This window comes from Cervus canadensis, chromosome 15, assembly GCF_019320065.1.
Source record: "Cervus canadensis isolate Bull #8, Minnesota chromosome 15, ASM1932006v1, whole genome shotgun sequence".
Taxonomy (NCBI): Eukaryota; Metazoa; Chordata; class Mammalia; order Artiodactyla; family Cervidae; genus Cervus; species Cervus canadensis.
This window is the reverse complement of record NC_057400.1, coordinates 66,384,615-66,410,927: the sequence shown is the minus strand read 5'-3', so window position 1 is coordinate 66,410,927 and position 26,313 is coordinate 66,384,615. Positions and strand designations below refer to the sequence as shown.

Below are 26,313 nucleotides of genomic sequence, written 5' to 3'. Positions count from 1 at the left end.
ATTTGCAAAGTAATTTGGGACTGTGAAAATGAAGCAAATGAACTTTAAGTAAATACTGCTAAAAGTCATCTTTAAACACTTCATTCAAACATTTTAAGACTTATCCCACATGGTAACATATATACCCTTGATATAATATTAGTGCATAAAACCAGGAACTATAAATTGTTATAAAGGAGTTATAATATCACCTATTCACTCTGTTAGAATTTTGTTTTATAATAATAAAACAGTCATGCAAATTAATTCCATTTAAGAAATTATAAACTAGTCTAATTATGTAAATTTTATTTTTTGAGAAGACCAGAACAATTTCTGTCATTGTATGGTTAAAAAATTTACATAGATTAAAATACATAAACTGAAATCATTTTCCTGTCACAAATGCTACTTTAGAATAGAACAAATTATAAGCCCCTGACATATTACAAAACCTCCTTCTAATGATTAATAGTGTTGAGTTCTAAGAGGAATTGCCAAGCTAATGACATATTAAGCTTTTCCAGTTTCAGCATTCTTTTGAACACACTGGGAGGGCAAGCATCTTATCTGTCAAATCCTTCACTTAGTTCTTGCTAAATTAAGTTCTAAAAAATACACAAATTACTTTTTTTTCCAATGAAGATTACTGAAGTGTTATGCTTTGGAATACTGCCTACTGGCTAGAATCATACTAATAAGTCATAAAAAAGATTTGCCTAATAGTTACACAGCTGTAGTCAATATTCCAATTTAAAAATATATTTTGTTGCTTCTTTGTAAAGAAAATGACAGAATTCAGTAAAGTATACATATAACAAAAACCTGTCACTGACTAGAAACATATAAAAACTGACCAATAAATAAAAATATTTTCCTTATAAAACACTAACTTAATTTTAATGCATTAAAAAAATGTGGAGTTTAACAAGCAAACTGAAATAGGAATATCTCTCAACAAATAAAATAATCAACTTATATAATACGATTTATCCTCCAATATTCATTTTAATCATAATTAGTGTATGGGTTTAAGGTATAGATTTTTTAATTATTAAGTTCTTTAATTTAGAGACAGTGTCAGAAAACCTAAAAGATACATAAAAGGGATAAGCTGACTTCTCTCAAGAAATACCCTGTCTTTAAAAGTAGTAATACAGGTATCTTTCAATCATTCAGTCCCTTATTTAAACAATATTTGCTATGAACTTACATTGTGGATTATATTATAATACAAGTGAGCAAGATAGAATTAAGCTATGCCTAATGGAATTTATACACCATCAGCCAAGACAGAAACGGGAGAAAATAACTCACACATAAGGAGAAGAAAAACATAATGATATATAGGGTATTATGGTGGCTTATTACAAGAAAACCTTAACTAGTATAAAAGAAATATCAAGCGGTCTTTTTTGGAGGAAGTAATGTTTAGACTATAATTTGAAAGATGTAATTGAAGTTTACCACACAGAAGGAACAGGGAAAGGTTTGAAGGTGTGCAAATATGGCATTTAAAGAACTGAAAATAGGCCAATAAGGATGAAGAGTGGAGAAAGGTGGAAGCAGGGACAATAGATAGAGCTGAAGAGATAAGGCCAGGAAGAAACATGTTTGGTACCTTAAGCCTTGCAATAGGAATCAACTGAAGTTGACTGGGAGAAAATAAATCTGCATGTAGATTTACATTTTGATATATTCATATTGTTGAAGAAGCTTCTAGAAGAAGAGTTAAAAAGCTGTTGCTGTAGCTCAGGCAAAAGATGATGGTAGAGAAATAAGGCTGTCACTAAGAATGGAAGCAAATGAATGCATTATGTTTTTTAAAAAATTAATGGATAAGATTCAGTGTCTGAAAATAAGGGGGTGTGGGAAGACAGATGAAGTAACTGCAGAATTAAAGCTTCAGCAGCAGTACAAAGCCCTGGGAGATCTGGAAGAGTGGACTAGTTCTAGGACACTGATACAGGCCTTCCAGCCGAAGAGAAGCTGCTCACCTGACTTGATACAGTTTTAGATTAATTGTTTAATCAAACGTGCTGTTCATGGAGTGTAAGCCTTTCATGAAAGCCAAAAGTTGATCGGAAACCCATCCAAAGATTCAAAGTGAAAGGTGAAAGCATGATGCTTTTGCACTGAAGTGTACATTGGGTTAATCATCAATAAAAACAAGGAACTGTTATGCCATTCATTAAAGATGAAAGGGAATAATGTAATATTTAATTGGGCTTTACCAAATCTCCATCGTTTTTTTATAAAATTGGGGACACATATCCTGATCCAACAACATGGAATCACTGCAGAGGAAAGATAAATGATATTCAAGGTGAACTCCAAGAAGTACCAAAAAGCAGATAAAAAATGAGCATAATCTGTTTATAATGCTAACTGAAAATTTTGTAGTAGCAATTTGCAAGTATGAAATATTTAAACGTCATAGCATCAGTCATCTCTTAACTACATTCTGCATCTGTTAGATGGTTAAGGAGAGGGTATATATTATCCTGCGATTAAAAAAAAAAGAAGCCTCAGGAGGAAAATGCTTCCTACTATTGGAGTATTGCAAGAGAATCACTGAATCATGCAAATTAACATGTTGCACATAAATTGATGTTCTGTCTCAAACCCAGCAGCAATTCAGGTTCAAGTCAGCAATCCTCTGATTTGACTTGCCATAGAAAATTCAAAGAAAATACTGTAATGAAAGTTGCAGACTCATTAGCCCAAAACGATGTGAGTGACTAGAAGCAGTAACTTAGCCCTGTCTTGGGTGTTGCCAACATGTGAACACACATGCTGTTCTATAAAATAACTGAAAACAGTTCCAAATGTAATCTATAAAACTTGTAGATACAGAAAGATTATGTTTAAGATATGATTCATGATTAATCTTTCAGAGAGACTTCAAATTGTATCCAATATTCATAGCAGCATTATTTACAATTGCCAAGAAATATTAATATAAGCAATCTAAGCTTCCATCAAAAGATAAATGGATAAAAAAGATGTGGTATACACACACACACACACACACATACACACAATGGAATACTACTCAGCCATAAATAGTATAAAATTTTTGCCATTTGCAGCAATATGGATGGACTTGGGAGGAATTATGCCCAGTGAAATAAGTCAGAAAGAGAAAGACAAGTATTGTATGATATCATTTACATGTCTAAGCTAAAAAATAAAATAAAGTAGTGAATATAACAAAACAGATGCAGACTCACAGATAAAGAGAATAAGCTAGTGGTTACCAGTGGGAAGACGGAAGGGGGGCTGTAAAGGAGTGGGCTTTTAAAAATATATGCTAAATAATATATATTATTGTCTATATTCATGCATCATACCAAATCATACTGACTAGTTACTGAAATGCTTGATTCTGTACAACCAAAAACACTAACTTAGCAATTTTGCAAGTTGAAAAAAACAAAGGACTCCAGATATTCCAAGTTTCACTAGAGTTGTAAATATCAGGGATAGAAGAAAAAAAAATCCACTAATTTAATGGGTTTGTTTGCAGTGAAATATTAAGACTATGACTGGAAATCTGTTAGGCTTGGGAATAATAGGTTAAGAAAGCTAAATAACCTTATATGTAGGTTTGGAAATGGAAAGAAACAAGCCAGCTAAAAAGCTAAAAATCTACGGTGTAACTTTGGAATAAAGACAATGAAAATATTTTGTTACTATTTGGAAACCTCCATAGCTCAGAAGACAGACTGAAAAAGCATTCCTTATGCCCTACCACACAGATAGACACACAGCTTTCTATTTCTAGAATAAATAACCTGTCATTATAAAAGCCTGACAAACTAGAGTGCCATTTGCTACTTTTTAAACTGGGTTCAATTTAATTCCTAAGTGAGAGTTGGGATGGAGAAGAGGTGTGCTCTCTACTTTTTTGCATTCCAATACTTCAATAAAGTATTTCATAAGAGTTTATTTTTTTCATCATTATTTAAATTGTCCCTGAGAAGTGTGAATAAACAGTGAGAAAAAAACAGCCCAAACTCAATACAAAAACTAAACAACTTAGACTCTACAGAGGCAAAAAAGTTTTCTCCCTGCTGTTGAGGTACAATTATCAGAAAATAATTTACTAAAACTTTGGTGATGACACCATTGAACACTGCAATACTTTTTATGGTTTTAACGCTGAAATATCTGATGATGTTTTAATGTAAAAATTATGTATCATGCTTTAATTTTGGAAAGAATTACATTAAAACAACAAAAAGGTAGCATTATCAAAAAAACAATTTGTTTTGATTTGAAATGATAAAATAACCTTGGTCCTCTATATTCATTCCTAATTTTTAACACTATCCCTAACATTTCAAATATACAGTGAAATTTTAGGTTGAAATGTTTCTCATTTATGCCTTGAATTGTTAAATCATAACAGGTTGAACAGTAGGGGCTTCCCAGGTGGCACAGTGGCAAACAATCTGCTTGCCAATGGAGGAGACACAAGAGATGCAGGTTCAATCCCTGGGTCAGGAAGATCCCCTGGAGAAGGAAATGGCAACTCACTCCAGTATTCTTGCCTGGAAAATTCCATGGACACAGGAGCTTGATGGGTTACAGTCCATTGGACACGACTGGGCACACACACAAACTACAAGTTGAAATGGTAAACGAATATGAATATCAAGCTTTTAATTCAGTTTTTTGCTTTACTCTTTTCTATTCAAGGAATACCCTCCATCCTCCTGCTGTTACAAGTTAACTGCACGCTGCTTACTGTATTACCTCTTGTTATCTCAGTACTGTCATCTGTCTTCAATGAGAGTGAGAGGAGAGAGTTCTCTGATTCTCCTCATGGTTGCTAAGACCAGAACATGTAACTGTTTTTCTCTAATCCAAGCACATATCTTCAGTATCCAGACCACAAAAGATAAAACTGGGGCTTTCTTTTACGAGTCTGAATACTTGAGAAAGCTGTTCTGCATCACAACTAAGTGAGTAGTTACTCATCCCCAGCTCAAGGCTTCTCCAGGAAGCTAGAACCTGCCACTTCTGAGAATGGTGCATTCTTAATGCAACACCCACCTTTGGTTAAGTGTCCTACGCAAGGCCTATGGTTTGTTTTCTTTTTTAAAAATTGTTTTTTTATTTTGCATTGGGGTAGGGCTTCCCTGATGACTCAGAGGCAAAGAACCCGCCTGCCAATGCATGAGACGCAGGAGACGGGGGTTCTATCCCTGGGCGGAAAGAGCCCCTGGAGAAGGAAATGGCAGCCCACTCCAGGGTTCTTGCTGGGAAATCCAACGAACAGAGGAGCTACCGCCCACAGGGTGACAGAGTCAGACACAACCTAAGTGACTGAACAACGATAGCCATTAAACGACATTGTGACAGGTTCAGGTGAGCAGTGAGGGACTCAGCTGTGCATACACTGTATATCCCCTCCCTCAAACTGCCCTCCCCAGGGCCTATCTGTAGTTGTGACTTCCCTTTTAAATCTGACAGTGTATCCTTTTATGGATTTTTCATATTTTTTGGTCTATTGAAGGTTCTCTGACTTATATTCCAGTACAGTTCTAAATTGAATTATATACATTTATTTTCTGGTCTATCCAGGGATTTGAGGTTATAACAGGGATATTGCTGTGTGTGCTTGGTTTATCACAAGGAATAGAAAATGTGTAATTTTCTTCTCACAATAAAATTTAATATCAAGTGTAAGTTTAAATTATGAAAGGGGATATCAAAAACTCTTTTAATATTCTCACTACCCTGGAAACTTACTATTGCTGCTTGCATTAGTGTTATCTTTAGGACACAGAACTAATGTTTTACTTTCTCAAAATGATATTCTCATCTTTCCTAAGTAAACAAAATAAGAGGCTTATCTTGGAATCTTTCTGTATATTGGAAAACATGTAAATAAAACTATAAAACTGAATATGAAGTAGGAGAACAGTCAAGGGATCTGAAATAAATGAAATCTGAGGAGGATGAGTGGTACAAAAATGTGGGGAAATAAGAAATATGTAACCCAGCTATCACAGAGCTGTATGTCAGATCTCTCCACAAGAAGATGACAGGGAATACCGATGAGGTGTTTGATATTTTTGAATTAAAATTCTTGCATATTAATGTATATCTTCTTCATGAAGTAGAGTATGGTGGATAAAATAGTCTACCTGGGTTCTAATCCTCTCTACCATTTGATCTTGGGCACATTTACTTTACCACTTTCTGCTTAGGCTTTTTCATCTGTAACTTGAGTCCCCAACCTCAAAATATAAGGATTAGACAGGTTCCTTTATACAAACAGCTAAAAACAACATGTATGTGCTGGACATTGTAATTAATATTATTAATGCTACTAGGACTGATTTTTAATTCTCAGAAGTTTAGAAAACAAGAATGGGGGTGGAGGGAAGCCTATGAACTCCAAGCAGGCAGACTTTCAGGTTCATAGTCTTGCTGTTGTTGTTCAGTCACTAAGTTGTGTCCAACTCTTTGTGACCCCATGGGCTGCAGCATGCCAGACTTCCAGGTCCTTCACTGTCTCCCCAAGTTTGCTCAAACTCAAACTCATGTCCATTGAGGCGGTGATGCCATAACAGTCCTAATTAAGTTAAATTTTATATATGCAAGTGGGGATGGGCTAACTAAATGCTATAAGAGATATAAACTTGCTTGAAAAAGTCAAGCAATGGAGGCACAGACATAGAGGACAGACTTGTGGACATAGTGTGGGAAGGGGAGGGAGGGGCCAAGGGAGAGAATAACACTGAAGCATGTACGTTACCACGTGTAAAGTAGACGGCCAGTGGGAATTCACTGCATGACGCAGGGAGCTCAAGCCTAGTGCTCCGTGACGACCTACAGGGGCGGGGTGGGGTGAGAAGTGGAAGGGAGGTCCGAGAAGGAGGGGACATGTGCATACCTATGGCTGATTCATGTTGATGTATGGCAGAAATTAACACGATATCGTAAAGCAACTGTCCTCCGATTAAAAATAAATTATTAAAAAAAGAAAAAAGTCAAACTTTCCACTGAAAGTAGGGCTCTGTTGGCTCAGATGGTAAAGAATCTGCCAACAATGCAGGAGACCCAGGTTCAATCTCTGGGTCGGGAAGATCCCCTGGAGAAGGGAATGGCTACCCACTCCAGTATTCTTGCCTGGAGAATCCCATGGACAGAGGAACCTGGCAGGCTATAGTCAGTGTGGTTGCAAAGAGTCAGACAAGACTAAGCGACTAACACTTTCAATGAGAAGATCATGAAAAAGACCTCTGGTGACACTCATATATTTTGGGCTTCCCAGGCAATGCTAATGGTAAAGAACTTGCCTGCCAATGCAGGAGATGTAAGAGTTGCGGATTCAATCCCCAGGTAGGGACGATTCCCTGGAGGATAGCATGGCAACCCACTCCAGCATTCTTGCCTGGAGAATCTCATGGACAGAGAAGCCTGATGGGCTATAGTCCATAGGGTTGCAAAGAGTCGGATATGACTGAAGTGACTTGGCATGCACGCACTCCTTCTACTGAAATGTTTACTTTTCTATTATAATTATTGGTATCTATATTTTCTTATAAATAATTAACCAAGAAATGTATTTCCAGTATATATTTTACTAGAATATATTCAAGACTATTTTTAAGAAAGAAGGTCTGCTTACTTTATAGTCATTAGCAAGTAAAATGTTTGAACTCTGAACTATACTTAAATAGCATAATATTTACACATCATCTCAAGTCAGGATTAGCAAACAACTTTATTGATGAATCAAAGTAAACAATGCTATTTAAGCAATTATCAATACTTTGGAAAAAAAAAGAACCTCCACAGAAGTATTAATCAAATGATTTTCTTTGATAAACATTTTATAAACATTATTATGAGACATTAATTAAGCTGCTTTATCTCTTGCTAACCTCGAGAAAAATAGTCTAAAGATGATGTGAGAGTTTTAATTGTTCCATCACATCATCCAGTTTATGTTAATGGATAGTTGTTTAATATTCTGAAACTGGGTAGAAAACACAGAAGAACATGGAAATGTGTTCTGTTCTCACAGCACGACCCTTGGATATGTAAAGTAGATTTAACATTAAAGCTCTAATTTTGCATTCCAAAAATCTAAATACACTTCAGTCTTACAAAAATTAGTAAAATCTTCACAGGAATGTTATGCCTAATCACCTTACATAAGGTAACCTGGCATTACCTATGATAACTTACATAAAAGGATCAATTTCTATGCTTTATTAAATTGCTCACTCACTGACATGGTTTTCAAAATCAAGAGAAAAACGCTTTCAGTCCAAATGTATTTCCTATCTTATGTCCAAAAGTAGATGTTTTTTTTCTTGATTTAGCCAATGGCTACTTAACCCAACTGAGGATGTGCAATCAGTATCTCCATACATATTTCAGGATATTTTATGAAATACCTTCTTCAGGTGGTATAATTATTCACTTACAACTCTTTTCCCTCCTAAGTCAAAAGATACCCAATCCTTGAAATCAATTACTTATTTTTAAAAACACTATGCTATGTAAATCTTATATCAGGTTTATTTAATGTGCTAAAATTTACCAAAAAATGCTTTTGTTCCCACCATTATAAAAGTAGTATATGCTCTTTGGACCCACTGTACTTTAAAAATGTTAGAAAGAGTAAAATTAAAGTCACCACTGCTAACATTTAAGTGCCTTTACTTTTAGTGTTTAATATTAAAGGATGAAGGTTGCCAGATATAGTTGAGATCTTACTGTAGATACAGCTGTGTGTCCTAGTTTCACTCTTTCACTCTCTCTCTCTCTCTTTTTTTTTTTTTTTCATTTGATAACTACAGTCTATGGGGTCACAAAGAATCAGACAGGACTTGAGTGACTAACACACTACCACTGTTCCCTCAAAGGCACCTACCATATTCAGGATAACGTCAAAGCCCTTACATGTTCCCTTATCATCTGGTCCATTTAACCTCTTCTCTGTCCTCTCTCCTCTCCACCTCTTACCAGTCGTGTGTACTCTTTGCTTCAGCTGAACTGAACTATTGATACTTTCATTTCTTCCAATGAACTATGCCTCCTCACAAGCCCTGGGAGGGTCCGTTGTACATTCCTTTCCTTCTGCTGAGCATTCGCTCTCAGACATTTCCTTCTAGTGGGATTCACCAGCATACCCCAAAAATAGGCCCTGGGACCCTACAAAGAACAGCAAGCGTATCATGTGCCCTCCCTATAGTGGGATAAACACCATCTCCCCCAAATTCATGTTCATTCAGAACCTCAGCATGTGACCCTATTTTGAAACAGTGTCTTTACAGATGTAATTAGTTCAAGATCTTGAGGTGAAATCATTCTGGATTTAGGATAGACCCTAAATCCAATGATGGGTATTTTCATAAGAAGAGGAAAGGACACACCAAGAGACACAGGGAAGAAAGCCATGTGAGATGGAGCCAGAGGGGGAGGTAGGCTGCCACAGGCCGAGAAAGACCGTCAGCCACCAGAAGCTGGAAGGAACACAGCACGATGCTCCCCTAGAATCTTTGGAGGACACAGGAGCCTGCTGACACCCAGATTTCAAACTTCTAGCCTCTAGAATTTTTGTTGTTTAAAGCCACTCAGTTTGTAGCTCTTTCTTACAGCAGCTCTAGGAAACTACTATAGTTCTGGTTCTAGACTTCCTGCAATATATTAATTGTTATATATATTTCAGTTTTCACTAAGACTATACAAAGCAAAAACAAATTATATTGTTTATAGCTTTATGTTCACTGCTTAGGACAGCACTTGGCACATGACAGACAATAGACATATGTATAAAAGAAAGAACAAAGAAAATTTTCATAAGAGTAGATATCTATTAAAATCTGAGCAACATTACTATTTAATCTATGCTAATTTTACTGGCAAAATCTTTATTCTCCAAGTTTTTTGTTGTTAGAGTTTGATACTTTTTGAATGACAGTTCTGAAGAAAGGCTTTAGAAACATCAGTAGTTTTTGCTTGCCCTACTCCCCATCTTAGTCCTAAAACTCTGAAATTCTTTTTGGGAACCTACCCTCTCCACATGCTAGCAGTCTCAGAATTGTTAATCAAGTGCCATGGTTCCTGGCAGAGGGCAAAGGATTGAAACCCAGCCATGCACACTGGCTTTGTGAATGTGAGAAGAATAGCATTAAACCACATTATTGGTCCAGATTTAGCTCCATGGCAGTACTTTTCAGTCTCTTTCTACTTCCTGCTCTCTAGATCCCCGGAAATGCTCTGGCTCCTGTCTTTCCTGAGAACTGTTTTTCTGATTACCCTCTGATTCCATGAGCTAACTCATATCCTTTCAACAAAATACTTTTTTGCTTAAAGTACATAGAACTCCTTTCTGTTACGTGCAAAATAAGAACTGTAATTTATAGAGACTCATCAACTGTAGATGTGATCACTATTAATACATAGAACAGATTGCTTATATAAAGAGATGTTGACCATTACAGGTAGTCATTTGATCAAAATGCTTACAGTTTAGACTGTCAGGCCACTGAACTGATGAACTATGCAATTCAAAACTCATCATTTAACAATTTCCTTCTCTGAGATAGCCACTTCCACCTCTTCATTCATTGCACATAATTATGTAAATCATTTATTCATTTATTTCTGTCTTCATGTGTAAAAAATATCCTTTTTTAAAGAATCTTTTTGCTAAGCTAAATTTCATCAATGTAGATTATGCTCTAAAAACAAGGTAAATCATTTTGTAAAGAATGTTAGCTCTTGGGGAACCTTCAGAGGTCAAAAGAAAAGAGAATGTTATCTCTAAATAGTTAAGGTTTTGATAGACTATATAATACCCTCATCACATAAATAATTAGTTTAAGCTAAATGCCCATAGCTCACCACTCTGTAACACAGAGACAAACACATTTGATAAAAAGCCACTTTCCCTGTTTTCATATTTCATTCAAATAGCAATTTATTCATGGATAAACCATTCGTTACATATTACATAAATATACAAAGCATTTTCCCTTTGTCTCTTCATTAAATGAAAATTAATGTTAATATTAGGTAATGATTAATTTGAATATCATTAATTATTAGAATGGAAGTATGGTTTACACATATAGATGTACTAAATGTAAATTTTTAATGTACCATCAAAGGTCAGTGAAAGTAAAATGGCTTTCTGCAGTTTCTGCAAACAGCTTAAAGATGATTTCCTTTGGTATTTAAATGCTGATTAAGCATAACACATCTGCTGAATACAATTTGAATATGCTCTCCACTGAGGGACGTCCCCAGAGACAGTCTTCAGACAAGAGCACTGTTAGTCTTACTTAGTTCAGTTCAGTTCAGTTCAGTCGCTCAGTCACATCCAACTCTTTGTGACCCCATGGACTGCAGCACGCCAGGCCTCCCTGTCCATCACCAACTCCTGGAGCTTACTCAAACTCATGTCCATTGAGTCGGTGATGCCATCCAACCATCTCACCCTCTGTCGTTCCCTTCTTCTCCTGCCTTCAATCATTCCCAGCATCATGGTCTTTTCAAATGAGTTAGTTCTTCACATCAGGTGACCAAAGTATTGGAGTTACAGCTTCAGCATCAGTCCTTCCAATGAATATTCAGGACTGGTTTCACTTAGGATTGACTGCTTGGATGTCCTTGCTGTCCAAGGGACTCCCAAGAGTTTTCTCCAACATTACAGTTCAAAAGCATCAATTCTTCAGTGCTCAGCTTTCTTTATAGTCCAACTCTCATATCCATACATGACTACTGGAAAAACCAAAGCTTTGACTAGACAGATTTGTTGGCAAAGTAACATCTCTGCTTTAAGACATAAGTATTAGTAAGTAAGTATTAGTCTTACTTATTATTATACAATGGAAGGGGGCAAAAAAAATTATACTAGTCCTTTTCTGCTGCTTTCTTAACATTGCATTGCATTTTTGTCATCTATTTCTTCTACTTCTTATTATCTGCATCATTTTCCTTATACTTCCTATCTAATATAGCATAAACTCCATGAAGATGAACCTTTTCATACTCTTAAAACCACATTACAGCCACATTCAAACCTAAACTTTATATAGGGTCTCAAAACTAAAACTCTCTTTTTTACACACTTTTTTGACTTCTACTTCTTCCACACATTTACACTGAACATGCCTTTGTGTTTATTCTACCCTTAAACTATCCAGTCTTGCTCCATCATTAATTAGTCCATAGTTTTCCTTTCTCTTACATGTGTTTCCATCTTAAAGGAGTCTGTAAGTTTAGTCATTTTATTCCTGTTTCAAGCCTCATCTCTTCATCTTTCATCTTTAACATTAGTTTACAACACATGAAAACTTATTCTGTGCTGGCCATTGTATTAGGCATTCTGCAGGGTGCTCTGAGTACAAAAACAAACACATACCTATCTGATTACTGGAAAAAGAGAATCCCAGAGAAAGGCAAGCAAAAATGAAAGAATATAATATATCTGGAAAGCTTTATACAATTTTCTAGACCTATATTAAGGAATGATTAAAGATACACTTTGGATTTTAGGAAGTCAAGAGCTAGTTCACATAAGGAAATTATGTAATCCCACTTAAATTTTCAAAAGTCACTTTGCAGGAAAAGGTTTGAAGGGGAAATGCTCAGAAACAGACAGAGCACTTAGGGGCTATACTGCTACTTCTAGAAAGACATGATAATGGGATAGATGATAAAAATTTAAGGAATAGAATGAAAAAGCCCAGTTAATAGATTAAACGTTATGAGTATTAAGAAAAAAGCAGAAATTCAAATTAAGTTTTCCAATCTGGCTATCCAAATGAATAACAATTCTAATCAAAGAGTTGGGAAATACAAAAAGAAAGATCATGATTTTTAAGAATGTGAGATAATGACTCTAATTGTCTGGGTATACAGATGTATCAAATATCAAGCAAATGGAGGGATTTGGAAATCTAATAGAATAGCAAGACTCTCAGATGGCTTCTGCCTCCTGATATTCATGCCCTTTTGTGACCCCCTGCTAGTGAATGTGGGCTAGATCTCTGATGCATTTCTAAAATATAGAAGACTACAGAAAAGGGTGGTATATTAATTTCCCACAGCTTCCATAACAAACCACCACAAACTGGGTGACTGAAAACTACAAAAATTCATTCATTCATAGTTTTGAAGGACAAGAGTTGGAAATTGAGGTGTCAGAAAGACTACACTTCTTCTGAAGGGTCTAAGGGAGATTTTATCCTTGCCTCTTCAGCTGCTAGTAGTGCCAGGCAACCCTTGACCTGTGGTTGCATCATACCAGTTGTGAGGCGAGCAGAAGTAACGCAGCTTAGATTAGGAGTAGGCCTTCCTACTTGGTAAGATTATCAGGCCACCTGGATACAACCAATTAGCCAATTAGGACCAATTAGCTTTCACTTAATACTGACCGCTGGTTGCCAATTAGGAAATTAGGAACGGGGCAGAAACCCCCAGGAAAGTCCCGCGCGCGCCAAAGTATTGACCAATGAAATTGCTTTGCAAACGTGTAACCAATCCGCTTCTCACCCTATAAATTTGTGTAACAGCTTGGGCTCGGGGCTCTCTGACCCGCACCACTGCGTTGGTTGCGGCAGAGAGTCCTGGCTCGAGTCAGTAATAAACTTCCCTTCCTGCGAGTTGCATTGTCTTGGAGGCCTTCTCTCTTCCCGCTCGGGGATTCGGACATCGGGCATAACATTTGGGGGCTCGTCCGGGATCCCTTTACCAGGGGAAGAGAACACTTCCAGGACAGAGGGGAAGGATAGATAATAGCACCAGTGCTCAGGAAAACTCAGGGGGCCCGAAAACCCAGTGCTGTGCTGTCAGCTGTCCATGTGTTTGTCTTTGGCTCTCCGTGTTTGTGTGTGTGCTGGCATTTTCTCAGGCAGGACAGGAAGTCCAGAGTAATTCCGGGGCCCTGCTGTAAAGCAGGAAGGTATCTGGCACAGGAAGTCCAGAGTAATTCCGGGGCCCTGCTGTAAAGCAGGAAGGTATCCGGCACAGGAAGTCCAGAGTAATTCCGGGGCCCTGCTGTAAAGCAGGAAGGTATCCGGCACAGGAAGTCCAGAGTAATTCCGGGGCCCTGCTGTAAAGCAGGAAGGTATTCGGCACAGGAAGTCCAGAGTAATTCCGGGGCCCTGCTGTAAAGCAGGAAGGTATCCGGCACAGGAAGTCCAGAGTAATTCCAGGGCCCTGCTGCAAAGCAGGAAGGTATCTGGCACAGGAGAAAGCTTTCTCCAGCCGGCGTAAGGCCGAGGCCAGCGAGCGTGCTGGAAGGCAGCTGGCTCTGTGGGAAGGAGAGTTCTTCTCCTGATCCCAAGTCTGGTCAGGGGGCCCGAAAACCCAGCGCTGTGTCGTCGGCCGACGTTTGTCTGTCCGTGTGTTTGTCTTCGGCTCTCCGTGTTTGTCCATGTTTGTGTGTGTGCTGGCATTGTCTCTGGTCTCGTTCCTACTCTTTTCAGGAGTTTCAGTGAACAGGCGAGCGGTTGTGGGGGCAACTGATGAGTCCCGGCCAGGGCTACACTCTGGCGGACTCTGAAGGCCCTACAATAAGTGAGCCTCAGTAACTAGAGCCCGACCGAGTGAAACTCTCCTTTAAAATTCTTTGTGTGGGCATGGGTCAGGCACTTAAAGGCCATTAGGGTGCCTGCCACTTGAAGACTCCCGTGAGAGGATAAGGGGGTCACGGAAGAAGCTAGAAACCCCTAGGGTGCCCGCCCCTAGCAAGATAAACAGTTATCATTTACCATGGGTCGGGGGGAATCTACCCCACTTTCCCTCATGACTGACCATTTTTCGGATGTCAGGGCCAGGGCCCATGACTTGTCTTTTCTAGTCAAGAAAAGTAAATTAATAACCTTTTCTCTGCAGAGTGGCCCACCTTCCAGGTTGGATGGCCTCCAGAAGGCACCTTTCAACCGTCCATCATACAGGCTGTGAAGGAGAAGGTTATGGCTCCGGATCCCTGGGGCCATCCGGATCAGGTCCCCTATGTCATGGTTTGGCAGGATCTAGTGGAAGATCCGCCTAGGTGGTTAAAACCTTTCGTTCAACCTCCTAGCTCTTCTAAGTCACAGGTCCTGGTGATGAAGACCCCTCCGGAGAAAACAAAAAAGCCAAACCTGATAGACCTAGAAACGGAGATGAGGCCTCCGCCATATGCGCCCTCCTTGCAAATCCCTCCAAGGAGAGAAGCTCCTACGGGTGAACCGAGAGGATTAAGAGGGCCAACAGGAATCAACCGTGAGGGGGGGCCGGCATTGGGGACCCGGGGGAGAACTAGGGGAGATAGGGGTGGGCAAGATCCTGGGGACCCAGAGTTACCTTCATCCACTGTTCAGGCGCTCCCCGTCCGAGTGGGACCAGCTAACTCGGACAGAGAGCGAACCTATCAGTACTGGCCCTTTTCCACGAGTGACCTGTACAACTGGAAGACCCAAAACCCTCCTTTCTCAGAGAAACCCCAAGGCCTCATTGACCTCTTAGATTCCATTTTGTTCACTCACAATCCCACCTGGGACGATTGTCAGCAGCTGTTGCAGGTGCTCTTCACCACAGAAGAATGGGAGCAAATTCTGGCAGAAGCACGGAAACGGGTCCTGGGGGTCGATGGGAGGCCAACCACCCAGCCTCATCTTGTGGACGAGGGGTTTCCTCTGTTGCGGCCTAACTGGGATTTTGAGCGAACGGAAGGTAGGGAGCGTCTCTGAGTGTACCGCCAGACTCTGATGGCTGGCCTGCGGGCCGCAGCAAGAAAGCCGACAAATTTGGCAAAGGTAAATTTAGTAAGGCAAGAGCCCACTGAGAGCCTGGCAGCCTTCCTAGAGAGGCTGATGGAAGCTTTCAGGCAATATACACCTATGGACCCCCAGGCTGAGGAGTCACGCGCTGCAGTCCTGTTAGCGTTTGTAAATCAGGCAGCCCCAGATATTAGGAAGAAATTACAAAAGATAGAGGAATTGGGAGAACAGACGATACAGGATTTATTGAAAGTAGCTGAAAGGGTATTTAATAATAGGGAGACCCCAGAAGAAAGGGAAGAATGAATTCGACGGGGGGAAAGGGAATTAGTTGAGAAGATCAGGAAGGAAGATAGAGAATATAGAAGGAGGGAAAAGCGGAAGAACCAGAGGGAGCTAGCCCAGATTCTTTTTGCGGGGATAAAAGCTGGAACAGAATTAAGGGAACCTCGAGACCCCTGGACGGGAGAAAAACAGAAACCAAAAAGGCAGGCCCTAAAGAAAGATCAGTGCGCCTACTGCAGAGAACAGAGGCACTGGAAAAATGAGTGCCCTAAGAGGGACCTGAGGAGAGGTACGACCCAGAGAGAGAGAATCTCCCCTGGAACTCGAGTTCTATATGCGGGGGAAGACAGTGACTAGGGGAGTCAAGACTCGGCACCCCTCCCCAAGTCCTGGGTAACGAAAAGTAGAATTGCAGTCATGAGGAACTGGAAAATTCTGCTGAAGATTACTCACAGCTGTGGCACTTTACCTTGCTGATCAGTGGTGGGCTATTGATGATATTGTGAAAACATCTGTCCCTTCTAGAGAGGGTCTTAAGCAGGTGAGAACTCTTGGGGAGAGAGTGGTTAAAGCAGGAAATGGAGAGAAATGAGATCCCATTCCTGTGTCATAGCAGTACTGATTATGCTAAGATTCTGTGGAAGAAAGGAGAGGCCATTGAGTTTTATTCAGTTAAGCCTACAGAGCTGGGAGAATGACAGTCATGGATGGACTTGGACAGCCGATACATGTCTTATCCCTAGCCTTAAGAGATGAATAAATAACTGTTGGCCTGGGCTGAAACGGCCAGGATGGGACTGGCCAAACAGACATCCAGTCGTCATCGAGCTAAAGGCCTAGGCAACTCCTGTGAGGGTGAGATAGTACCCCATGAGCCAGGAAGCTCGGTGGAGGATCACTCCCCACATTCAATGTCTCATGGATGCCGGAATTCTCAAGCGGTGTCAATCCCCTTGGAACACCCCCTTACTGCTGGTGAAGAAGCCAGGGGGGACAGATTACCTGCGAGAAGTCAACAAATGGTGAGTGACATACATCCCACTGTCTCTAACCCGTATACCCTCCTGAGCAGTTTGCTGCCTGAGTACACTTGGTACACTGTGTTGGGCTTGAAAGATGCCTTTTTCAGCCTCCCCCTGGCAGCCCAGAGCCAAGAGATATTTGCCTTTGAGTGGACAGAGGGGGAAGGCCAACCAGTAATCCCACAGAGGTTCAAGAGGCTCTGAGTGAGGACCTCTACGAATATCGGACTTGCCACCCAGAGGTCCTTCTGCTCCCCAGCCCTTGCCCTGCCTAAAGATGGGCAAAGGAAAGCGGGAGCCACCGTGGTAGAAGAGTACAGTTGTGAATATGGCTCCGCGAAGTTTTATGCACTATGTGGCTTTGGTGAGGTCTTAAGTTGTGGTCTGACACACACTGCTGTTGTTCCTCTGGATTTAGTGAAATGCCGTATGCAGGTGGACCCACAGAAGTAGAGGAGAATGCCTATCTGTGGTGCACATCACTGTATTTGGCTGCCTCTGCAAGTGCTGAATTCTTTGCTGACCTTGCTCTGGCTCCTATGGAAGCTGCTAAGGTTCGAATTCAAACCCAACCAGGTTAACACTCTGAGGGATGCAGCTCCCAAAATGTATAAGGAAGAAGGCTTAAAGGCGTTCTACAAGGGGGTTGCTCCTCTTTGGATGAGACAGATACCATACACCATGATGAAGTTTGGTTGCATAAAGAGAAGGGTAGCAGTGCCTCTCAGGTCCTCAAGATACTTGGATTTAGAGGTGTATGGAAGGGACTCTTTGCCTGTATCATCATGATCGGCACTCTGACTGCACTACAGTGGTTTATCTATGATTTTGTGAAGGTCTACTTCAGGCTCCCTCGCCCTCCTCCCCCTGAGATGCCAGAGTCTCTGAAGAAGAAGCTTGGGTACACTCAGTAGATAAATGAAAGCAAATATGGACTGAATCTGTGTGTTGATCAGTGTTTGATGAAAATGCAACTGGACGAGAGATAATCCAGGCTTGCAAAGCATGCCAACTGATGAGGACAGGGAAAAAGCAGCACACGGGAACGAGGTACCGAGGGGAAGAGCCAGGGCAACACTGGGAGATAGATTTCACTGAGGTAAGGCCAGGCAAGTACGGGTATCGCTATATGTTGGTTCTGGTAGATACCTTCTCGGGGTGAGTGGAAGCATTCCCCGCTAAGGGAGATCTTAGAGGAGATAGTGCCTAGGTACGGGCTGCCGGTGACTATGGGCTCTGATAATGGACCTGCCTTTGTGAACCAGATTGTACAAGGGCTGGCCCAAGCTCTGGGGACAAAATGGAAGTTACATTGTGAATATAATCCCCAGAGCTCAGGACAGGTTGAGAGAATGAATCGGACCCTAAAAGAAACTTTGACAAAGTTGGCAATAGAGACTGGTGGGGACTGGGTGACCCTCCTTTCCTTCACACTTTTTCAGGCACGTAACATCTCTTATAAGCTGCCCTTTTGAGATTCTGTATGGAAGACCCCCTCCTGTGTGTCCTATTTTTAAAGGAAAATGCCTGCCACCCCCTACTTTGGGACAATTCCAGCAAACTCTGATGGCATTAAGTAAAGTACATAACCATGTTTGAAAATTGATTCGAGAGATACACGAGGATATTGGCCCAGGTGATTGGGTTTGGGTAACCTAGATGGAAAGGCCCTTATGTTGTTCTCCTTACCACTCCTACTGCTGTCAAGGTCGACGGGATTGGACCCTGGGTTCACTGCAATCACATGCGGCAAGCCACACCGGAAGAACAGGAAAAAGAAACAGAGATTTGGTTGCCCTGAGTATGGTGCAATCCCCAGGGCCAAGTACCTCAGATACGGGGGGAATTTAACCAGGCTTCACTATCTCTGCAAGGCCAAGGGCTTTCCTCCCTATGAGCTGAAAGAGAGAACAGGAAGCCCAGCAGAGATGGTTTGAGTCTTGGTTTCAAACACTCCCCCTGGCTGACTACCTTAATTTCCACCCTCCTGGGTCCACTTATAGTGTCAGTGGCCCAGGATGGAAAAGAGGAAGATTCCTCTACTTGAGCAACAGACAGGGGGGAATGTGAGGCAAGCAGAAGTAATGCAGCTTAGATTAGGAGTAGGCCTTCCTACTTGGTAAGATTATCAGGCCACCTGGATACAACCAATTAGCCAATTAGGACCAATTAGCTTTCACTTAATACTGACCGCTGGTTGCCAATTAGGAAATTAGGAACGGGGCAGAAACCCCCAGGAAAGTCCCGCGCGCGCCAAAGTATTGACCAATGAAATTGCTTTGCAAACGTGTAACCAATCCGCTTCTCACCCTATAAATTTGTGTAACAGCTTGGGCTCGGGGCTCTCTGACCCGCACCACTGCGTTGGTTGCGGCAGAGAGTCCTGGCTCGAGTCAGTAATAAACTTCCCTTCCTGCGAGTTGCATTGTCTTGGAGGCCTTCTCTCTTCCCGCTCAGGGATTCGGACATCGGGCATAACACAGTCCTTGCCTCTGACTTCACAGAATCTTCTTTCTGCTCTATGGATACCTCATAAGGATACATGTTATTAGATTTAAAGCCCATCTAGTTAATCCAGGATGTTCCCACTCAAGATCCTTTTTTTAATTCCATTTATCTTTATAAGCCTTTATTCTGTTTCCAAATACTGTCTCATTCACAAGTAACACAGGTTAGGACTTGAGCTATCTTTTTAGAGGTGATCATTAAACTACCACAAATGGGATGACACTTCCTAGATTTGGTTATAGAGGAACACAGTTTCCATCACGGATGCTCACTTTTGCTCTCTCTCTTGGATTGCTTGCCCCAGAGAAAGCTAGCTTTAATTTCATGGAAGCAACCCTATTGAGAGAGGCCTTCCATGGCTGAGTATGGAGTGGACGCTTCAGCCCCAGCTGAGCTCTGAAATGACTGTTGCTGCAGAGGACCTAGAGCCAGAAGCACCAGCTAAGCTGTGCCCAGATTTGTAGTCCACAGAAAACCGTGAGATAATACATAAGCACTGTTTTAAGCTGCTAAGTTTTAAAGTGATTTATCATAGTGATAGAAAACTAACATGGCGCTCACAAAAATATCCAAGCTAGGGCAGGAATGATGAAGACAAATCATGGAAATGGATTCAATTTTGCATCTAAGAAACATTTACAGAGTATCTATAAAACCAACATTTTGGTGAGCTTTATTTAGAGTGAATTTATATCTGGAATGATAAATGAAATGATGACTCAATTCTCAAGAATCTTAGTCTCAGGAAATGATAGACAAAACCACAATGCATGATGCAACTGAGGAATGTTTAATAAGCGGTGTTAAGGTTCATCAGTGGCACAAGATCTGGTCTTAGATCCAAAAATCAGAAAAGACTTCCTGGCGAAGTTGAATTCTTAACTTCTACAAACTTATCTATTTATAACTCCGTATTAGCAAAGTTCCCTTTCCTTTCAACAATACAAAATTTAAGGCACCTCCAAGTGGTAAGGATAATTTTCCTGTCCATTACACTAAGACTTCTATAACAAATTTACTTAAGCCCTTAGGGCATGAACACACATCCACTTTTGAGACTGCTAGAAACACTAAGTTATATATATAGTAAATATGTATATATATATATATATATATATACACACAATGACTATGAATCAAATCAGGTCTTTACTTATGTTTTATTTGGTATAACTTATTTTTACTCTTATCATACTTGTAATTTTAAAGAAACTCACATCACTTTTCATAGTGAATAAATGAATCCTCAATTAATTACATAAGGAATTGCAATGAAATTTTAAAATGCTGAGTGCCTTAGCAAAAAACGTGAGAGCAAGGCAACACCAAACCTATTATTTTACCCACATGAAAATCCCAGTTTTGCTGTTCCCCCCTCATATCTGTTAATGCCAACCTGCCCCTCTTTCTTAAGATAAAAAGCCCTCTCCCTAACCTTCCACCACATCTACCACTGCCTTATTTTTCATTTACATTATTTTCACCACAGGTGAAGTTTCACCGATTCTTGTTTGAATTCTTGCAAAGTCTAGAAACACTGCTTCTATATATAACCTTAATAAGACTTGATGTCTTTGGAAAAACAGTATTAGTTGATAACCTGGCATTCTACATCTCACTGTAACTAGTTACCAATCAGTCTTATCTTGAGTATGATTCAGTTGTTACTCTGTCATGATGTATTCCTTTTTTTTTTTTTAACCATGCATGTGTAACTATAAGTGCCTCAAAAGTGAGGATTACATCTTCATCTTTTTTTCCTACAGTCCCTACCATAGTGCCTGGCAAATAACAAGTGTTTAAACAGATGTTGATGAAAATAAAACAAGAAAAGCCTACAAATTATTCTCCCTCCCTTTGGATTTGCTCTCCATTAGTCTAACAGACATATCACTTCCAGATTAATCTTCTTAGAATAAAGCACAGACCATCTTATTCCCCCATAACTGTCCCTCATATAATGATGAAATATAAATGCCAAAGTGCAGGAATCCAAGTCACAAAACATATTTCTCATCACTTTGCTATATCTACTCTCTTTTCCAATTTTCTGAATACCCCCAGGCTTTCTCAGCTCCATATCTATGCACCAACTGACCCTCTATTTAAATGTTCACCTGTCAAATCCTACCTCCAATAAAAAGCGCAACTCAACTGGTCTCTCAATTGTGAAGGGTTCGGTTCCCAAGCTGAAAGTATCATTGTCAGCAATCACCCTTGCCTTTTACTTCTTTCTTGGCACTTAATACATCCTATCTGTGCCTAAAGTACTGAAATATGTTTTTTATTTCATCATGTTTTATTGAAAATTATAAGAAGGAAGCAACTAGCAACTATTTCTATGTTTTCCTGCCCCTAATATCCATTATCACCACCATCATACAATCAATAATCAAATAATCACAGTGCTTGAGCTGAGTGAAATAATGTTTTCAGCAGATATTAATCAAATGAATGTATACTTCACTGTCATCTATAAATAATGCACTTTTAGACAGTGTGAAAGGATTGTGCACATATAATATTCACTTTCTTTCTAGGCTTAGTTGTGTAAGAGACAAACTGGCTGAATACATGTAAGTAGAGGATGCTACAGCTCACAACCAAAATTTAGAATCTTAACTTAGTTTTTTGCATTTTTAATTCAATACAAACTAGGTTTGTTAGGGAAACTGTTTGAATGGAAAACTCTAAATCAGTGGGTCAACAAATATTTTTTAAAATGACTAATGAAAACTACAACTCATTATCACCTTCTGGAGGTAATTTCAGCAATATGAATAAAAAGCTTTTAAAATATTATAGCCTTTGAACCAGTGATGCTAATTTTAGTAACTCTACTTATGCAAAATGAGCACTATTTACATCAACTTATCTATAAAGATAGTCTCTGAATAATAAGCCCAATCCAAAAACATTTTAAACCATGTATGTTTATATTTAACAGATACATGGAAAATATGAACATTAATTCATATTCTCAAATAGAACAAAATAGACCTGTTACAAAAACAATAAAGAAATTCAACAAAAAATACATTTACTAATAAGTCCAACACTGTTTAAAGAGAAAAATCAACAAAACAAAAAACAAGTGATATAGAACAAAATAATAAAAGAAGTTACCTTTAGAGAACATACATTCATGATTTCAATTTTATTTTGTTTTTATGTATTTTACCATTTTGCTCAATAAGACTATCTTTTAAAATAATCTGTACAAAATAAAGACATCTTTTATAGTTCAAATCATTTTTCAAAACTGTGTTAAGTATAGAAATGAGCAATCACTTATTCTTACCTGGGTAGGTACGTTCAAATATAGTTGAAAGAATACGCAGACACTAGACTTTCAATTATTCAGCTGCCATCCAAATTCTCCTTCGGTTTCTCTTCTATTGTGTATACCAGACGGGATCACATATAACTAAAAATAAAATTAAAATTGGACTCAATAGAGGTAATCAATAATTACCTTTATGTGTATTATAATTTAGATATTATAATGCTTGTTCTAAAATTCTAATTACATTTCTTGTGAAAGTTCAAGAAAGTTACCCAATAATAGGAAAACCATGGTAAAGCATGTAATTTTTTTTGGAAAAGCAGAGCAACAGATTGCTAAAAAGGGCAAAGAGTAAGCCTGCTAGATAATGAGTTAAATGTTTTAACTCATGGATATGTTACAATTAAAACAGTGATGGTTGGTTGACAGTATACCCCCTCTCTCCCTCAGGCTGTATGACAATTTGGCCCAGCTGTTGCCTCCACTTATTAGCTAATGAGACTAACCAAGCGCATACTCTGTCCCTGATTAAGAAGGTGAAAGAAAATTGTAGGAAGCACTAATCTATTTTAACTTTCATTTCACTTCGACTGCTACGGAGAAGCATTTGGGGAGCTTATCCTTCCATTGATTCTCATGCTATAACTAGAACAGACATAACAGCTCGTTAAGATTTTTACATTTTTATTCCAACAGACAAAAAGGAAAAGTCCTTCCAGATGCAACAGCATAAATTATGCCTTCCCTTAATTCCATCATTTCAAATGGACCTCTGACATAAATTCAAATAGCAGAAAAAAAAAATTTATAGTATAGTATTTCTTCCTGCCAAAACAGCAAAAACAGTGCTCTTTTTTGAGGAGGAGGGGGAGCACAAGCGCAAAAACACATCTAACTCTCTTGTTCAGCCTCCCTCCACAACCCAGTACAGACCACTGGTAAAGCCAGACCTATGTTGTTGACTTTTTCAAATTATACACTAAAGACGGCTCTCAAATACTTTATTTCTGCCTCTTTGTATCTGAGCCATCTGAATATTGTGAAACGATTCTAACTTAGCTAAAATTTTCTTTAGAAGCCTGTTTATCTATTTGTTCACCATATTCTTTTTCATTTTCTAACATAAGTTTAGAGATAAAGAAAAAAGGCATCTGAGTTTATGAGGCACCAGAGGCAAACTCTGGGGCAATAATTCAAGTGAAAAAGCTTATCTGGAAGATACTAAGGCAGCAGGGTATAGTCAGATCATCAACAGCATCTGGCAGAGAAGGCAACAATTGTAAAATCTGAATTAAAATATGGGCAGGATATATTTTAAGGCTTTGGAAATAGATCTGTTCAACCTGAACAGGAAATTTCAAGCATGGCACAGCTAAATGGTAACCATGAAATTATGTCACGATTTCCAAAGTGATTAAACAGGTCATTTTTTTTTTTTTTCTCTTTTGTCTGTCTTAGAGAAGGAGAAGAAAAAGGAGACAAAACTATTTTTTAGCATAATGGCTATTTCCCTATATATTTTATGTGAATGTTAGTCTAATGGTATGAAATAAAGAAATCAGCCAAGATAACATAAGTAATTTTGTTTAAAAAGAAAAAAAAAAACTATTAAAAATCACATTCCAACTTTGGAGCAAAGTAAATATTTTCCTTAAAATGGTTAATTCAGCATATCCCCACAGCTTTTATTTCTATCTCAGACTGACTGAAATCCACTCTTACTGTGGAAAATACTTTCAACCTAGAATATTTTATGTAATGTGACAGAATAAAGAAGAGCATAAAAATACCCACATCAAAAAGCAAGAATGAACTTGTGCCTACTTCTTTCTTCTTGCAGGAAAATGACACATACTCTGAAGTGGATCTATTATTCCACTGTCTGATATGATTAGATTTGTTTATATAAAGAGCATCTTAAATATTCTTGCAAAAACTGAGATATGCTTATGAGCTGTCTTTTTTAACACATTCTATTTTAAAATATAAAATCAATTTCCAATTGAATGATTCCTAAAATGATTCTTAAAATTTTAGTACAAATATATTACTCTCAACCTTATACTATGTTGCCACCATTTATTACAAATTATGAAATCTGAAGAGGTACAAAAATTAAATGAAGCCAACCAATTTTTTTCCCAAATGTTCATTCTTTCCAATAGTGTTAGTTTAAGAAAACCATTATAAACATTGCAATATGACTAGAAGCCTCAATTGGTTGATGCAACATTTGTATCTTTAAATATTCCATACACATCAAAACCACTCTAAACAAACAAGCCAGGCTAAAAGATATTCTTGTCATCAAACGAAATAAAGACCACCATGAAAGAGAGACCACCGTTATCACGATCTTAAAACTTTTTCAAAATCATTTTACTACTTATTTTTCTTTTTATAACTAGCTCCAAGAATTTAGCAATATTACAAACTAATTTCCAAAATGTTGCAAAAAAAGTTTTCCTGAATATTCATTTCTTATTTCTATTATAGGCATCTAAATTCAAAATACGCAAAATCGGATTCTTGGTTCACACTTATCTTTTTTTTCCCTTTGTCCTGAGACTTTAATTAAGTAAATACTACAATTCTCATTCTAATTGCTCAAGATAGAAACCATGCATTACTAATCCCTTTTATTTCCCTTACCAGCTACATGCAGTTAAATTAAGAAAAGAATCCAATTATACTCAATACTGATCATTCCATTTTGTTACTTCTTCAAGTTTACTTCCTTACCAGGTCATCAGTACTCAACTATGATTTCTCTAACAGGTAATATAACCATATCACCTCTGGACAAAGTTCAAATGACTTAGCATGCCTTAGCATCTTCGTCCAACTGTCTTAGCGGTTGTCTTCTCAATGTTTTTTACCCTAATGTTCTAGGCCAAAAGTATAAGATGATTGTCATAAGTGACTTGGGACAATCATTTCCTATGCATTCTAGTCTTCTCACTGAGGCAGCAACATTCATATAGCCCTAATATACTCCTATGCTCTAGGGAAAGTAAAGTTGGAAAATTAACTTAGTTCATTAAAAAAAATTCAATGACAAATGTTTCATGACAAATAGATTCAAGAGACTATATCTCATAGACAGCGTGACTGAAGAACTATGGGCAGAGGTTAATATCATTGTACAGAAGGCAGTGATCAAAACCATCCCCAAGAAAAATAAATGGAAAAAGGCAAAATGGTTGTCTGAAGAGGCCTTACAAATAGCTGAGAAAAGAAGACAAGCAAAAGGCAAAGGCGAAATGGAAAGATATATCCATCTGAATGCAGAGTTCCAAAGAACAGCAAGGAGAGATAAGAAAGCCTTCCTAAGTGAACAAGGCCAAGAAATACAGGAAAACAACAGAATAGGAAAGACTAGAGATCTCTTCAAGAAAATTAGAGATGCGAAGGGAACATTTCATGCAAAGACGTGTTCAATAAAGGACAGAAATGGTATGGACCTAACAGAAGCAGAAGATATAAA

The 26,313-nt window shown here is 38.8% G+C and overlaps 1 protein-coding gene across 3 annotated transcripts in view; it reads right to left on the bottom strand.

Annotated features, from left to right (window-relative positions):
• The window catches only part of GULP1 (GULP PTB domain containing engulfment adaptor 1), a 315,347-nt gene that overhangs the window by 181,460 nt on the left and 107,574 nt on the right, over window positions 1–26,313 (bottom strand). For all 3 annotated transcript variants that reach the window (XM_043488361.1, XM_043488359.1, XM_043488360.1), the window contains exon 2: window positions 22,842–22,967. The gene's annotated coding sequence lies outside the window, so the exon portion shown is untranslated. The remainder of the gene's footprint in view (window positions 1–22,841; window positions 22,968–26,313) is intronic.